The sequence below is a fragment of the Desmodus rotundus genome, chromosome 6 (assembly GCF_022682495.2).
Source record: "Desmodus rotundus isolate HL8 chromosome 6, HLdesRot8A.1, whole genome shotgun sequence".
Lineage (NCBI taxonomy): Eukaryota > Metazoa > Chordata > Mammalia > Chiroptera > Phyllostomidae > Desmodus > Desmodus rotundus.
The window spans coordinates 78217502-78235169 of record NC_071392.1 but is presented as its reverse complement, the minus strand read 5'-3'; positions in this window follow the sequence as shown (position 1 = coordinate 78235169).

Here is a 17668-nt window from a genome sequence, read left to right as displayed (position 1 = left end):
AGAGCTTCAATATTGTTCCTCCCGAATGCGGGAGTAATTAGGCAGCTGCTTTGAAGGATGGCTGGATGATTTATAGGCAGGCGATGCAGTCAGTGGGCTTGTCAGTATCCTGCGGCATTAAGGATACGCTTGTTAATTATCTGTGGTTAATATGATAATTTAGGAAAAACAACACCTATTAAGAGTTCTTCATTAAGCAAAAGGATTCTCGTTTTTGAACAAACAAAGCCTCCAAAACGAACGCTCTTCACCTCTGCTCTGTCGCCGAGCAGGGAGAGCAGCCCTGTTCATGGTTCACATCCCCACGGCGCCCTGGGTGGAAAAGGCTCGCTCTGGGGAGATCCTCCCAGACCCTCTGCCTGGGAGGCCCCTGCCTTTCTGGGGGCCTCTTTTCAGAGTCACCAGATTAACCATTGTGGGACCAATTAATTTATTCCAGGTGTCTCCATCAACTTTTTCTCCATCAGCTGAATTGAGAAACTTTTACCTGCTAATTCCCATGGTTTCAGGGGAGTGAGTAGTAGTGTTTTTATTTTCTAGATGAGGAAACTGAGGCCCAGGGGATGGTGAGGGGCTTGCCTGGGGTCCCACAGCCAGACAGGGAACGTGCAGGGGGACCTAGGCCTCTCGTCCCCCCCTTTCAATGTGCCCTCCCACAGGCAAATCCATCAGACCAGGGCCAAGAGCTCTAAGGAGATTCTTTTTCCTTGGGACGCATCAGACTTGTTTCAGTCTCTGAGAGGAAGGGAGTGGGCAGAGGGAAAGGACGTGGCATAATGTGACACTGGAGACGAGATCTGGAAGACTCAAGGGGAAATAACCCGTCAGCACCTAGCCTCATCTTTATACTTCAGGGAGTACCGCATATATCTCACGGGCTGTGTTCAATCACAGCTCCTGGGGTCTCCCAGCCATCCTCTGTCACCCAATCTTCATATTTCATTTTGGCTTGGACACTGAAAACTCCATTGACACCATCAAGAATAATTTTTATAGATGGGCGTCTGCTGAGCCAGCAGCTTGCCACACCGATTCCCTGTTACCCTATTCGGTGGGGGTGACCGGGAGGGTGGTAGTGCTGGGAGAAAGAGTAGGCGGCCCCTCTGTGAGTCACACGGTCCAGCTCAGAGGTTCCCTGTTTTAGAGAAATACCAGGGCATCCCCCATTGCACTCCTTCACCTCTGGAGGAGGGGGGAAGGAGGAGGGAAGGGACGTAACATTAATCTCCACGTATTCCTAACACACACATCTTCAGAGTAAATTTAAGAGGTCTAGTTTGTAATCCCCATTGAGCTGATGGAGAAGGTGAGGCTAGAGGAGGTTAACCCTCTGGTCAAGGTCACACAGGGATTAAGCTGCAGAGAAGAGGGTTTAATCTTGGATTCTTCTTTCCAAAGGCTCTTTCCCTCCCCCCAGGTCCCTGGGTGACTCTGACACTGACGAGGGCCCTCTAGAGGGGCGGGCAGGGCAGCCTAGCAGCAGCCACAGGGTGGAGGCCCTGGAGGGGCGGCAGCTGGGGGCTAGCACTCTGGGTCCCCAACTCTGGGGTGTCAGGGACAGCTGCTACTTTTGGCCTCTGGGGCTTTTGGGTGTTTTTTTTTGCCTCCTTCTAAGGTAATTTGGACCCTCAGGCCCGGAGGCAAGAACTGTGGCCGCAGAAAGTAACAGGGTGTGGCTGGAAGAGGCTCAGCAGAGGGTGAAGAAGGGCAGACACTGTCCCATCCTGGCAGCTGGGAGAAGACTGGGGCTCCTGTGCACCCAGCTGAGTTTAACCCCCTCCTCTCCAGGAGCCCCACCCCTTCCAGAAAGGCCACATCCTCTGCAGACCCTCTGCTATCTGCAGGCCACACTGCCACCCACCTTACCTTCTCTCCACCTGCCAGCAATAGGCAGGTTTCAAGGCCGCCCTGCCACATGCGGCCAAAGGCGGGCCGATTTCCTACTTCAGTTCTTTCATGGTTCTCTGACCCATTTGTCTTTCATTCACGATCCTCCCTGTCACCCTTCACTGAGCTGGCCCTCTCCTAATTCTAAAATCCATTTTCCCTCTCCCACCCCCCAACCTTTCACTGACTCGCATCAGTATTACTGTCTATTTCTAGATTTCTTTTATGATTCAGGCTTTTCTTCCCGTCATATCATTTCAGCTCGGCGCCTGAACTAGTGAATGGTGGTGGTGGCCTGTGCTATGCCCTCTCTCAGACACGCCAAGGTGAAGGTCCATTTCTAAGAAGCTGTGGACCTGAGCCAGACAACTTCATTTCTTTAGTCTTGGTTTTGTCATTTGAAAAATTCGGTGAGATGATCACATGTAAGCTGCCTTGTTGCTGTAATATGAGTCGAGCCTGTGGTTCAGGGGACTGGGCTGAGGTCAAATATTCACTCTATTTTAATCCATGGGAGAATAATCAGCTCACAACTACCCACACAGAGAGTCTCTGTGTCTAATTTTATATGTCATGGTGACTCCCCCAGGCATCTACCCACCACCAGGTCAAGGTGGGCTAAGGGGAAGTGAAATACTGGCTTAAACCTAAGAGACATCCAAGACGGCAATGACCAAGACCCTAATGCTGAGTGTTTATTGATTCTTTGATTTATGATCCAAGTGTGTGCTGACTGCCCCCTGCCCCCTTTAGAACCTCCTTGAATCTTAGAAGTAGGGCATCCCTCCCAAGCTCACTCAGCTTGTTCTTTACAGAGTAGGGATGGGCACCCAGGCCTGGGATCTGACTGAACTCTGGGGAGACAACGCTTGGCCCTGCGGTCTTGGCAGGATGGACTCACTCTGGGGCTCTTTGCAGGCCAATTGGGTGCTTTGAGTTCATTAGAAAAAGGTGCCTCTTCTAATTGAATGTGGCTCTACCCATTGATCACGGCTTGACAAGTCTCTGTGATGGGCGAACCAAGACCACCCGCCGGTTTGGCTGCCTGAGACAGGGGAGTTGGCTTACCTTCCAGAGGCCCAGCAGACCTGGCTCGCCATCACCCGTGGGACTGCCGGGTAGCTCTGTGTATCGTGTCAAATCTCCCCGCGGTGAGGACTTCCAGTTTGAGCCTGCACTGGCCTTCATCTTTTTCCGGGTCTCAGCCTCTTAGACTCCTTTTTGAAAATTGGTGAGGTATAAAAGAATACGTTTAGAAAACATACTCTGAATTCTACCCATACTCACGAATAGAACCTTATACTAGTTCACATGAGAGTCCCTAAGCTGGTTTTTTCCTTGAGTCTTGACTGCACTATTAGTTAAGTGCCTCAAAAGACAGTATTTTCCACTAAAAAAAAAAAAAATCAGATTCTCAAAATGATTAGCCTAGAGCTGAATTAGGAAACTACTTACTTAACAAATGCTGTTGAATGTTGTTTAGTACAAGATGCATCGTCTTCACAGGAAGGGAAGAAGGGTGGCTTAGACTGGGCCCCGACTGAAGCACCCACGGCCCCTGCATTGCTGGGAGCAGAAGTCCTCCTTCTCCCGTGGGCCCCATCCCTCCCCCTCCTCCTCCCACTCTGGCTCGAACAAGGGTTCTCAGTGCCTTCTGGGGAAAGAGTTCTTGGTCTTACTGTCAGTAATAGTGGCTAACGTGCCAAAAATTGACTTCTTAGATGTCTGGTCGACTGCTTTCAGTCTTGAAGGTATTTTCCTGATCGAGAAGAAGGGAAGCAAAGAGTAGAGAGCTTTCTTTCTGGAAGGGGCCCTTACAGCATTTGGAAGCCGCTGGGACCTTCCTTCCTTCTTGGCCCTTTACTTCCATACACCGCTGCACCGTGCTTTTGGTAAAGAGAATGGGGTGATAGAAAAGTCTCCAGGGCTGGTGGAGAAGGTGGGGTGGGTGGGAATCTCTCAGTGTCAGTTATGACCAGACCCTTATTTCTCACCTCTGCTCTGGGGACTCGGAGCTCCCTGGTCCCAGGGAAATGCCTCTTCCTAAAGCAACTGATAGGGGCAACTGCAACGGTTCCCCACTTTAGCAGCTGCCTAGAATCACTGGGAGCTGTGGTAACACTATTGGTCGTCTGAAATAGACCACAGTGAGAGTGTTTACACCAGGGAAATTGGCAAGCGTTGCAAGTCAGAGCTTTTTTATTTTGAGAGCTGGTAAGCCAGCACGCCACCACCTAGAGAAAAGCAAATAGTGGTGTGTCCAGACTGCACACCCAGACCAGTGAAACGAGAATCCTTGTGTGTGGAGACAAGGCATGAAGACTTTTAAACCTTTCCGGGGGATTCAGGTGTGCCGCCAAAGTTGAAATCACTATCCCATCTGACACTCGCATTTCACAAAGGAGGAATTGAGGTTGAGTGACTTCCCCCAATTCCAACAGCTTCTGGGAAGTGAGAAGCAATTCCTGGCCTGTAGAAAAAGCATACCTTCCTCTGGAGAGTAAAAGGACCTCCAGATGGCAGAGACTCACCTCTGTGTCCTTTTGCCCTCTCTGTTGCTGTCCTCTCTCTTCTTCCACAGTTCCCCTTTTCTGTCTCTTCTTGCCAGGGACCAAGCTTGTCTTCCTAGGAGCTGACACCTACGATATGGTCTTTGCCCTCAAAGTCAGGTCTCTGGGGAGATGAGGCCACTGGAGGAAGTGGATGATGATAGGACAGTCTGTGACTGTGTCTGCATGAGAGGGGAAGGGTTTGGCATCTGAGCAGAGTGACCCAGAACTGAGCAGAACTGTCACTAGAGAAAGAGTGGATCTTTGCTGCCGGGAGCTAAATGTCATTTCCATTCTGCAAAGTCAGAAAAACCAGGAGGTTGGGATTCCTCAGGGTTAAGCCTGGGGCCTGCCCGCCTGCCTGCCCTTGCAGACTTCTGGTCCCTCTGTCCTAAGGCAGCCCCCTTCCCTCTGGGGCAGAGGGTGGCAGGAGAGGGCAGGGTGGGCCCCCCCCCCCAAGAAGGAATGAGTGATAAAAATAGTTCCCAAAGTGCTCTCCCAGGCATGATCTCACTTGGGTTGATGGCCCTGGGCTCCTGCATGGAGAGGGATGTGGGGGACTTGGGAATTCAAATTGCAGCTCCATTGTCTTGGGAAACCCTTTCTGGCAAATAGAAGTCAGCAAATCCCTACCTTGCCATCCATCCTCCTCAGGCCCGGAGCATTTAAAACTAATTGAATCACTAGATTAGCTAATGTAGCCTCCATTAAGACGGCAGATCCCCCAGGAGAGGTCATTGAAGAAAAGCAGAAAGATCCACACCCAGCCTGAGCGTGGTCCCCGCCCCCGCCCCCACTGCCTTAATCTCCGCAGTCAGGAGGGCCCCACGCGCCCCATGGCCGGCTCCTTTAGACTGCCTGTGGCTATGTGGGGTCTGATGCGGGGGACATTGAGTCACCAAGTAAATAGCTGGCCTCCCAAAGGTCACGAGGTGGGTGCTGGCAGGTCAGGGACAGAAACTCGGGTCTACTGACTGACTTTCTGTCCAAGGCGGGATAGTGATTGGATTTGCTCAGTCATTCAGCCCATCCACCAGACATCTGCTAGTCCCCACGGTGGGGGACAGTGGTCTATCAGGCTGTCATGGTCCCTGGTCTCATGGAGCTTACAGAATGGAACTCAGATGCTCGATTCAGATTTGCGGAATCAATGAACAAAGAGGAATTGGTTGACTTGGGACAAACATTTCTCAGTACTTCAAGGTGAATGGCAACCCCTCCTCCAACATGGGCTGGTGATGAAGGTTGTGTAATGTGTTTGCTGTTGTTTGAAGGCTGAGATGTTGCCTATCCCTCCAGAGCCTTTTATTGGCATCTTATTCAAACCCGAGGCCTCTGTGTCCTCAAATCACCTGTCACACAACTGGTGTACCCTGCTCCTGCCGTGGACAGTTAGTGGGTCCCCATCTCACCTCGGAGGCCCCTTCCCCACCCAGTGCCCCTGTGTGTCCCACAGAAGGGCGCTTTTTCTGACTGTTTCCCTCACTTTCCCTCCTCTGCCTTCTAGCCCGCACCTCCCCGCACTGTGCGGGTTTCCCGGCAAATGACAAAGTGCGGGCGGAGTGGGGGTTTCATGCCTTCTCGGGGCCCCTGCCCTCTAGCAGAGAGGCTTGATCTCTCTCTCTTTTAAAAAAATAATGCTTTTGCCTATTTCCACAATAATATCTCACTGTGGGAAAAATTAGAAAAGTCAGAAAAGCACACACAAAATGGAAAAATCATCTGCCACTAACCAAGAATAGCTACTGCTAGCACTTTGGTGCGTTTCTTTCCAATCTTTTGAATATGTATCCACACACATACATATGTACATATATATGTTTGTTAATGTATATTTATACACATACATATATTTACATATATATTTATATACATATGTGTGTGTGTGTGTATAATGTTATATATTAACCAAAGCAAAACAAAAATGGGGTCAAATGTTGAGGGGATTTCTTTTCAAAGAGAGTGGTCCGAGGGTGAACAGGGGGTCACCACTCACGGGGTGTTTCCATGGCCTAGGTGCCTCTCCTTTACCCACATGATCTTCCAGCTCCTGGGCACAGGGCAGCCCTGTCCCACTCATCCCAGGGAAGGAGGGCTGTGGCTGCATCCCCGAGAGCCACCGTCCTGGTGGGCAGGCAAGGTCGGTGACCTGTCTAGCCCCAGTCAGGCAGATGCAGCCTCAGTTTCTTCCCTGGTAAGTGGGGGTGATAATGGTGCCCACCTCAGAGGGTTTGTGTTTACAGCCGAAAGCAGTGCCTGAGAGCAGGCGTTGGGTACAGGTAGCTTCTTTGGGCGGCGGTTGCAGGAAGCAGGAGGAGGCAGCAGAGAGAAGGCAGGCGGCAGAGTTCTGTGCATCCAGGGCCTGCCGGGTGGCTTAGTGAGGACCCCACAACTGCCTGGGAGGCTGGGGTACTTCCACCAGCTCTTGTTCTGTTGGTTGAGAGGTGTCAGGGGGCAAAACTCCCCTGTGCTTCAGGCTGCTGCTGGCTGGCGGGTCAAACCTATAGTGACAAGCGCTGGGGGCAGGAAGAGGCCCCAGTGGTAGCATACTGGCATTTTGGGGTAAGTCTGAACTCACCCCAAACTCTCCAGTGTAGCTGTGGCTGAAATCAGAGATGGGCCAAGCAAGTGACAAGGGATACGGGGCTTCTGCTGTGTCCTCTTAAGGCCACTTGTGGCCTCCAGGCTGAAAAGCTCAGCATCAGCAGAGAAAAGGGAGACCGGTTCAAATACACACACGCAAAGCATCAGGAGGGAGGCTTCAAGGCAGTGACTTTCTGAGGCCTCTGACTGGGAGGAGAGAGCCGAGGGCCCCCTGGGAAGGAAAGGGAGGAAGTCTTCGCAGGCCAGTATTCAGCCTCCTGAACTGAAATCAGATTGTACTGGACAGATCTTTCGCGCTCCTCCTCTGGCCCTGGCCTCATCGGACACCCCCTCCTCACTCTCTTCCCCAGGAGAAGGTGCACATTAACTGTGGCATGTGGGTCGTGGACAGGGAAGAGGCCGGGGGCTGCCTGTCTGCCATGTCCTGAGTCTGGCCCCAGATGGATGCTCGGATCTCAGACAGCACATCTTTCTACATGAGGAAACACAGCATCCTCATCATTCTGAGGCCCACTGTTGGGGGCAAAGGCTTTAGCCCCAGACCTACTCCGCGCCTCAGTTTGTTGAGATATAAAATGGGCGCAAGTTTAGAATGGCATCACGACCCATTAGTACTGGCGTTGTTGAGCCTGCTCACCCTGGCAGGGCCCATCGAAGAGACCCCTTCCCAGGTTTGTACTGGTGACATCTCATTAGTAGCTTGAAATTGGTATTCTGGGAGTATTGACAGCAGGTAAGCAGGCAAATTCTAGAAACCAGGACTCTTATTTGGAGAGCCAGAGGTTAAGCACTCGGCAGAACAGCACTGCACTCAAGGAACTGGATCCATTCGACAAGGAACTGGCAGCACGGACTCCCCATTCCCCCTAGGTCACCCCTAAGGAAGGAAATGGGCAGAGGGCTTCCCTTTGTATTCACAGGAAGAGGTGAGGCTCAGTGAGTCATTGGTGGTGGGGGTGGGGGTGTCAGGAAATGGAGTCAAGGAAGTTGACGCCCACTCTTGCCCTTTTTCAGTGATTATTGCTGTATCTTGAGCCCGGAACTCTCTCAGCCACCAGCACCTCGGCCTCCAGCTCAGGCACATGCACGTGAGCTGTAGTTTTGCAGCTGCAAACAGGGATGATAACGTCCTCGAGAGTTGGCCTGAGAGTCTTCTGGGGGCTCCACGTTAAACCGAGATACCGTCGGCAAGCGTTTTGTGAATGGTGACACGCCTGCGCAGGTGCAGGGTGACAAGGATTTTTTTATTTTTAATTTTTTTCCATTACAGTTTACATTTACTATTATTTTGTATTAGTTGCAGGTGTACAGCACAGTGATGAGTATTTTAACCAACTTTGCGAGCAGCTCTGGGGGCACCATGGTGAAATCTCACCGGGCGGAGCCCCTCAGACACCCCGGGTTTTTGGTCTGTTCTCTCTTCCCTTTAAATGTGTGATTCCCAGACACTTAGCTGCCTCTTACAGGCAGGGGCTGACATGTCCCCTCCATCTCCTGCTCCTTCCCCCATCCCTCCAGCCCCACCCATCAGGAGCCCGCCTGCCACCAAATTGCCATGCCAGCAATTTTCTCAGCCGCTTAAAAGGCCATCAAGACGGCATCAAACTGCCTGTACATGCTAAACCCAAATGCTTGTGGAGCAGAGCCCAGAGTGGGATGCTAAATTGGATTCTATCAAATCAACATCAGCTGCGTGCAAGCCGCTGATAATGAAAGGCTCTTAATGATGGCGTGTGTCGCTGGAAGGAGATGCCTGAGAGCTGAGAAGGATGGCTGCTGGCTCTGGCTGGGCTGGCAAGGACACGCTGGGACTGTCCCCGGGTGGCTGCTGGCTGGAAGGAGAGAAAAGGAAGGAGCAAAGAAGGAGTGTGCTCCATTCCTAGAAAGCGGGTGGTTGTCAGAGAGGCATGCATAATCTCCTTCCTATTTTACACACACAAAACCCAGAAACACATTGAGATCGCGAAGGTGGGCCCAGCCCAGATGTGGGTATAAATTCTAATTCCCATCTGGAAGCGGCTTTCCCATCATTCTGTGCCCCTGGCACGTTCCTGAATGGCGATCGCTTAAAGAAAGGACGGGGGATAGCAGAGTCTGCCTAGGAGTCTGGGGCCTGTTGTATTCTCTTCTCCCCTCTGCCTTTACTCCAGGTCACGGGAGCTGCTCCTCCCGCCTTCTTCTGGGCATGCATACCGGGTCCTATTGCTGCTGTGAAGAGTGGCTGCGCACACGGCGGCTTCAATGACACAAGTGCATTCTCTTATGCCTTTTAAGTCCCGAGTCTGGCGTGAGTCTCACCAGCCAGATCCAGGTGTCGGCAGGGCTGCACTCCTTTCTGGAGACCCCAGGGCGGGGGATCCACTTCCTGGCCTTTTCCCGCTTCCAGAAGCTGCCCACACTGCTTGGCCCTCTTTGTCCATTTTCTTTTCTTTTTTTAAAAAAATTATTGTTATTTTATTACAGTTGTCCCAATTTTTCTGCCTTTATCCTCCTCTGCCCAGCCCACCCCCATTAATATCTGATGAAGGGAGCGCAGACATATAATGAAGTAAAACTAGCCTCTTCAATAAATGGTGTTGGGAGAACCGGACTGGTACATGCAAAAAAATGAAACTAGACCACCAACTTATACCATAACCAGAATAAACTCAAAATGGATGAAAGACTTAAATAGAAGCGAGGATACCATGAAAGTCCTAGCGGAAGGCATAGGCAGTAAACTTTCAGACATCCCACATAGCAGTATGTTTGCTGATACATCTCCTAGGACAAGGGGAGTATAGGAAAAAATAAACAAGTGGGACCATATCAAATTCAAAAGCGTTAGCATCAAAATGAAAAGGGAACCGACCATATGGGAGAACGTATTTACCAATGATACATTGGACAAGGGTTTAAAACCCATGTTCAAAGCCAACATTGTCTCATCTCTCCACCCCTTGTTATAGAGGCACATGCTCCTCCGACCACAGCCACAGAGAGTCCTCCACTTTAAAGGACTTGACTGGTTAGAGCGGGTCTGCCTGGGTGATCTAGCGTATACTCTCCACCTCGAGGCCTTTAACCCGAATCACACCTGCCAAATTCCCTTTGACACATAAGGTGCTGCATTCACATGTTCCAGTGGTTAATGTTAGACATTTTTGGCAGGTGGGAGGGGGCATCATTTGCATGCTATAGCATCTATACATTAAAGATCTGTTTCTCAAATTCCTTTCATGTGGCTGAATGTCTGGTGATCAGGATGGGGCCAGATGCATTCTGGGTGGCACGGCTATGGGCAGATACTGCTGTGGAACCCATGTCTTTGGGCAGCACCAGCTGGGATGGGTGGGGAGAGAAGCCAATTGGATGGGAGCTGTCTTGAGTCTCCTTCCCGCAGAGAGTAATGCCAATGATAAGACTGAACTCTTGTATAGTGCCTTATGGCTGTCAAAGTGCTTCCAAAGACATAGTGAGAATGGGTAGTGTGCAGCTGGGGGGACTGATGAAAATTAGACCCATGCTGCAGAGGGGAAACCTTGGACTCAAGATGGGTCAGGGATGTCCCCGGTGTCACTGACGGCTTCCTGACCAGGATCCAGGACTTTTCCTTTGTAGCCCAAGAAATGGATGGCTCTCACTGATGGCTCTCTTCTTTCAGAGGGAGCGTACAGAGATGATGATAAATGCTCGGCTTAGGTAGGAGCTCAGCAGGGCAGCTAGAGGACTGCATGGAACAGCAGGCAGCAGGGGACAGCATCAGCCTCAAACTCCCAACAGAGTTCTCTGCTTTCTGTGCTTGTGGCTTGCTGCCCCAAGATGGCGTTTTGGTTTCGCTCCCTTGTAGAGAAGGTGTATGTGCCACCAGTCCTATTCTCTTGCTAGGTGCTGCATGTTGTGGTCGCCCACAGGCTTCCACAGGCCATGGGTGAACCTCTCTGTGGGCTTGTGTTGTGACCAGCTTGGGAACTGGATCTGGGGTCTCAGGCTCCCCTTTACCCTCCTCCGCCCAGCTGACTCCTGACTAATGCTGGAAGGACAGCTTCCCACACAAAGCAGGGTGCATATGTGTGAGCAGGCCTGGCCTTGGCGCCGAGGACCTTCTGGGTTAGATGACACTGACCAGGCCTGATGCCGGTGGGCACGGAGATGACGTGACCACAGCATAGAAAACTGTTAGGCCAGAATTTCCCCCCAGCGAGGAACCAGCTGTAACTCTGGTGTCACCGCTGCACTGTCTTTTCACAGGGGCACTTACGTTTGCAAGTATTTATCGAGCACACAGGACGTGCTCATGTGTTGGGCACTCCCGCCCTCTAACCAGCTTGTACCCAAATTTACTCTCTGTTCCTACTTCTGTCTACAGGCTGCAGGTGCTTGCAGTTAACTGGTCCCAAGGAGTCCTGGGAGGAAGTCGGGAGGAAATTGGCTCTGGAGTCCAGCAGCAGTGGTCTTGGGCAGTTTACTTGTTTGAGTGTTAATCTCCTCACCTATAAATTGGAGCAATAACAATCACAGGTATTACTGAATATTTATTATGTGTCAGGAACTGGTCAAGTTGAATTTATGTGCAGTGTGGAAGCATAGCTCATTTAATTCCCACATTGACATTGTGGTGGTTAATTTTATGGAACTTGGCGAGGCTGTGGTGTTCAGTTGTTTGGTCAAACACCAGTCCAGATGTTGCTGGGATGGTATTTTTTTTAGGTGAGATTAGCATTGAAATCAGTAGACGTTGAGTAAAGCAGATTGCCCTTCATAATATGGGTGGGCCTTATCAAATCAGTTGAAGGCCTTAACATCAGAGAGAGACCTAGGTCCCCAAAGAGGAAGGGATTCTGCCTTCAGACTGCTCTTAAACTCAAATCTACGGTATCAACTCCTGCCAGAATTTCCAGCCTACCCTGCAGATTTTAGACTTGTCTTCCTCTCTCTACATATCTGTGTATCTATTATCTGTATATATATTTCTCTATATAAATCTATGCCTATCTATCTCCTCTTCATTCCGTTTCTCTGGAGAACGCTGACTAATACAGAAATGACGAGGCAGGGAATATTACCGTGTCACCGATGCGTGAGTGGGACAGAGTATTTGCCAACTGCAACATGCTCCTCTACATTTCCCAGCCTCCTACACATTGAGACTGGTCATGTGACTAGTTTTGCCCAGTGGAAAGTGGACACAGTGGCATATGTCAGAACTGCACCTGCCTTGGTCTTCTCCGCCCTCTCTTTGCACTTTGGTTGCCTGAATGGCGAAGATTCAGTGAACGCCTCTGAGGAGGAACCACTGGATATGCGGAGCTTGGGTCCCCAAACCATCCCATGGAAGGGCATCCATGAGTTTGGACTGTGACATGAGCAAGAAATAAACCTTTACGGTGTTAAGCCAGTGAGATTTTCAATGTAGCAGATGAACTACTCAGACTACTACACACTATCCCAGATTGCCTGGCCAGCAGGGGCGGAGTCAGGACTCAACCCGGGAAGTCCAGCCTGCATAGCCACAACCCTATGCTGCACAGCAGCTGCCCTGCGGCCTTGTTTTGAGGATTCAGTGGGACAGCACACAGTAGGCTTGGCACCCACAGACTCCCCATCGAGGTAGTTATTTCATAGCTAGGGGGTTTCACTTGGGCCAGGGAGTCGACAGTGCCTCTCGCAGCATCACTGTGGACAAAGTAGAGTGATACGGGCTGAATGGTGGCTTTCTGAATTGTCTCCAAGATGTGTTGATTAATGAACGATGTCAACCAGGAAGTCCCCAGTGCTAGGTCACGGGAGGCTCGTCCGTTTCCCTAAAGAACCTTACAAGGTGTCTGTCTGTCTTGACATTTTCTCTTCAGATGCATGAAGATGTAGCAGGCATGCTTAACCTACTGATAGGTGGAGCAAAGAGGGACGGGGGCGCTAGTGTGCCGGATGACAGAGTGACGATTCAGAACAGGCCAGAACAGTGGGCTGAAACTGACGAGACAAAAGGTAGGAGGGATAAATCGAAGTCCTGCCTTTGGTTCAAAAACACTAATTGAATGAAGACAGGAGGAGGGAGGCTCGAGGCAAGAGAGGCTCATGTGCGGAAGTCCTGGAGTTCTCGTCGTTAGTCTGCTGAGTCAAGAAAATGGGACACACTCTACAAATGAAGAACACATGAGGCTGCGTTAAGAGACACGTCATGCCCAGACTAGCCACTCCCTCCGCGAGTATGGGCTGCGTGTTTCAGGTGTGCTGGTCGCTGTGCAGCTGCTGGGCACAGAGCAGTAAACAGGACAGACAGCCCCTGCCCTCACGCAGGTGGCATTGAGGGCCATAATTATCCTGAGCTCCGTGCTAACTGGCTTTGACACCTTCTTCCTTGCCTTCCTATGGGCGGGCGACTGGATGGTAAAGGGCTTAGAAACCATGGAATCGGGGGAATAGTCCCAGCACCCAGGAGTGATGGGATTTAGAGAGGCTTCAGAAATAGGAAGGGCTGTCCCTGGAATGGATGCGGCAATTTCAGAGGGAGGGGGGGGCCAATGGCTAAAGAAAATGTCTGATATTTGCCAAGTTCTGAGCTAGGTAAGGAATACTCATTCTTTCATTTAATCCTCTCAATGGCGCTATGAGGTAGATGGTATTTGATGAGGAAACAAAGGCTTAGTGAGGTTAATAAAATATTTTTGAAGGTTCTCATAAAGCTGGCGAGTGACTAAGTTAGGATCTGAACCCCATCTGTGTGAACCAAAGCCCCACATTCTTCCCATTCACCACAATGACACAGATTTCACCTTCATTTAGGGAAGAAGGTTCTGCCAGCTGCAGCTGTGCATATGGGGGCCCCGGCATGCTTCCTTCACTGGGAGTGAAGCCGGATGGCAGCCTCCTGGGATGCCCACAGGAGCTTCTCCGTCAGCCCCTGTGCGGTGGGAGGGGCGGGTGAAGCACGTTGGGTGGTGAGCCTTTGTCTTTGTCTCTGGCCGTATCTGCCACAACCAACTTCTGCCCATCTTTTTGGTTTCAGCCAAAACATTGCTTTCTGCCGGAAGCTGTCTCTGCTGCTTGACCTTGGGTTAGGTGCCCCAGTTAGGGCCTCTCCTGGCCTCCTGCCCTCTGCGCCTGTCAGTCTTCCTTGATATATTGGAGACTACATGAGGACAGGGACTGAGACAGGGATGGGTTCTGTCTTCTATTCTGCTCAGTCCTCTGTGCCTAGCACGCAGTAGGCACTCCGTCAAAGCTTGGAGAATCCATGGCATCTTCTAAGATCTGGTGATGATTTTGGTGCCATGGGAACAGCCAACGTCCACTGGATTTTCCATCCTGCCTTCTGTCTTCTCAGCACTAAGCTGGGGCTGGGCCTGGGCCTGGGCTAGGGCGGCTCAGTATGGGCCATGCTGTGGGATAGGGCAGCCGAGAGTACCCTGGCCACTGGCCCCAGCCCTGCACTCTCCTCCGCTGTGCTAGAATCCCAGCGAGGTGACGCCTGGAGAGCCTGATCTGGCAGTGGAGGGGTAGCAAGCTGGCCCAGGGACCCCAGCGCTGTCCGGCCTCTTTGTAGATTGGGTTATCTGCACATTTCCTCCCTCTCACAGTATCCCCTGACCTCTGCGGACACAGAGGCTGCAACTCATTACACTGTTCCTCTGAGTATCCCTGGCTTGACTTCCTGACCAGCAGGCAGCAGGGAAAGAAGGGGGTTAACCATGAGTCCAGGATGGGGTGGCAGGGGTGGGGGATGGAGAATGATGTCAGCCAGGCTGCCCAGCAGAGACAAAAGCCTCTAATTGCTCTTTTCCTTTTTGTCAGAGGCTGACTCCATAGTTACTGTAATAGAGGCCCATGGAGAGGGAGGAGCCAACTAATGAGAGAGCCATTGTTCAGTGGTGGGAGTGGGAGATGCGCTGGGGTCCAGGCGCTGCGCCCCTCCCCCCACCACACCCCCAGCAGGAAGGTGGAGAAAGCCCATGGGATCACTGGGCCTGGACAGGTGGGAGGGGGCAGCAGGGCTTGCGGTCAAGTTGCATTTGGAATACCTTCACTGTGGCAGCAGCTGGTCCCCTCTGTGAGGTGACAGACTTCCAGGCCTTCCCCAGGAGAATGCTCTGTGGACCGATTTTGAGGAGACATTTGGTGTTGTTCCAGAATCCTGGGCCACTCAGTCTTCCCACTTTGTCCCGATAGCTTTCAACTGAGCAATTTACCTTCCAGCCTTAGAATTTACCTGCCTTAGAAATGAGGTCTCCCAGGAGCAGGGGGGAGGTCTGTTCCTCCACCCGTACATAGTTCGGTCTTTCTTTTTGCCATAATCCAAAGAAATGGGTGCCCTTGCCAGGCTACAGTCCCTGAGGCAAGGGGACTTCACCACCTCCTCAGTCCCCAGCAGGTCCAAGATCCTGCAGAAACCGCCGGTCCCCCGTCTGTGCGCAAGCAGCCCGCTTGGCCGGCCCATCCCCACTCACCCTGTGGGAGCCTGTGCTGAGCCGCGGGCTTCCCCAGCCCCACCTGCACTCGCCACACCTCAATGGTCACCCTCTCTCCTCTGCCTTTTAAACCCTCGCTGCTAGCCCTCTGCAGCAAGCCTTCCTGGTCGCTCTCTTCTCTGAGCAGCCAGGGGCTCTTGAGCCCAATCTGAGCAGCTGCTTGAGCATCACCTTGACATTGGAGCTACCAGTTTTGGTTTGGGGCTTGGTTCCCTGCGATCGCCCTCAAGCCAGAGACTGTGTTTGTAATTGTCTTGTGTCCCCTGCAGTGCTGGGGACTCAGTCTTCGGAAGGTACTCGCTGCATTGGATTAAACTGAATTTTGATTGGAATCCTTTGGGGTGACCTACGTTTTTGACAAAACAGGTTGAAACAACTTACATCCTTATTAAGGCTCCTGGAGCCCCAATACTCAGAAGCAAACATGGCATAATTTCAGGAGGGGGAGCCACCTGAAGACAGGGGAGGGAGTGGCCCCCAGGCGCGCATTTGCCGGGGCGGGGTCTATGAGGATGGGGCTCTGGGGCTAGGGAGCCTTGGGAAATGATGTAGGCCAAGTTAAACAGGTTTGTCGCTAGCAGGGCTTCTCAGGCCCTTTAAAGTACCAGTGTGCCTGATGATGTGCAAGGGGCCCCTGCTGCTTCCCACGCTGATGTCACCCTGCAGTCACTTTTGGGGCAATCATCTCCCAGGAGCTGGGTTTCGCAGCTCAGTCTTGCGTGCATGGAGTTCACTTAGGGAACAGAAGGACTCACATCCTTACACTGGGGTCCAGGCCCTGGAGGACTGAGGGGCTTGGGTATACCTGGTCCCTCTCCCTGCCTTGTGCTGTGTCCCCACTGGCCATCTTGTTCTGGTGGCCTGTGGGCTCTGCCCAGTCCCAAGCCAGCCTCTTCTTCCGGTTCCCCCCACCGCCAGCCCCTCCCACCCGAAGTCTCTTTATCTTGTCTTCCAGCTTCTCTGTTCCCTTTGCTGCCACTCTGGCCTGAGTGCGCTCACTAATTCACAGTTGCGCATTCCCATCCCGCTGCTGCCAGTGACCGGTCGCATCCATATCAGTCTTGCATTATTCAAATCTAGAAAATGTTCTGGTCTCTGAGTGAAGGCGGAAGACTCATTAATATGAGCCTTGCGTGGTTTTTTTCTAACTCTTTAGAACTTCAGAGGGCTTTGCAACCGTGAGTCCAATGGCTCTTTCTTTATCTCTAAGAACATGGGCCCACGGGGCACAGGGGCTGAGGTGGGAGGCCTTGACCATGGAGTACCGGACGATGCTGACCCTGCCGGGGTGTCAGAGGACACGGGTGAAGGTCAGATCATCTGTGAGCTGACCCTAGCTCTGCTACTAACTGCCTGTGTTCTCCCACTGACTCTGCCTCTCTGTGGCTGTGGCATCCTCATCTGTGAAGTGAGGGTGCTGGACTGCATGGCCTCTGAGGGCCCTTCAAGCATGCACATGCTCTGATATGCCTCCCTGCCTTTCCACGGCACCAAAGGGGAAAAGAATTGAAGGCAAGCAATCACACTTATCGATAGTTTAAAAGGGATAAAGAGCGGACCTATCACAAAATGAGTTCCAGTGTGCCTGAAATACATTTTCATATTTGGCTTTCACAGCTTATTTCCAGAAGGTGAGTTGAGGAAAGTGAGTATTCTGGTTTACAGAGAGGGAAACCAAGGCACAGAGAGGCTGAGTGCCTTCCCCCGAGTGACCCAACTGCATGGTGACAGAGAGCTGTCACTTAGACTTAAGATGTTTTGAAAATTTCTCCACTAGGAAACTCATCAAGCCCTCGAGCTTTACATGGTCAAACGGAACCCATCCCTGCTTCTCCCAAGTCTCTTCTTCCTTTCGGTCACACGCACCCACTATCATCCAGGCCAGAAACCTGGTGGCCATGTTTTTGTGACTTTGTCGTGACTTTTTCCTGAGTTGTGTCCAGTCAAGCACCAACCTGCTCTCCTGAGGATTTCCCAAATCCTTCCTCTTCCCTCCACCCTGCAGTCGGCTGCCGTGGCCCAGACCTCCACCGCATCTTGTGCGAACTGGACTTCTGCCACAGACTCCTAACGGGTCTCCTTTCCCCAGTCTTCCTCCCCCACATCCGTTCTCCCAAAATTTAAAACTGGCTGCACCCTGCTCCCTCACACAGAGCCTGGGACCCATCAGTGGCATCAGTA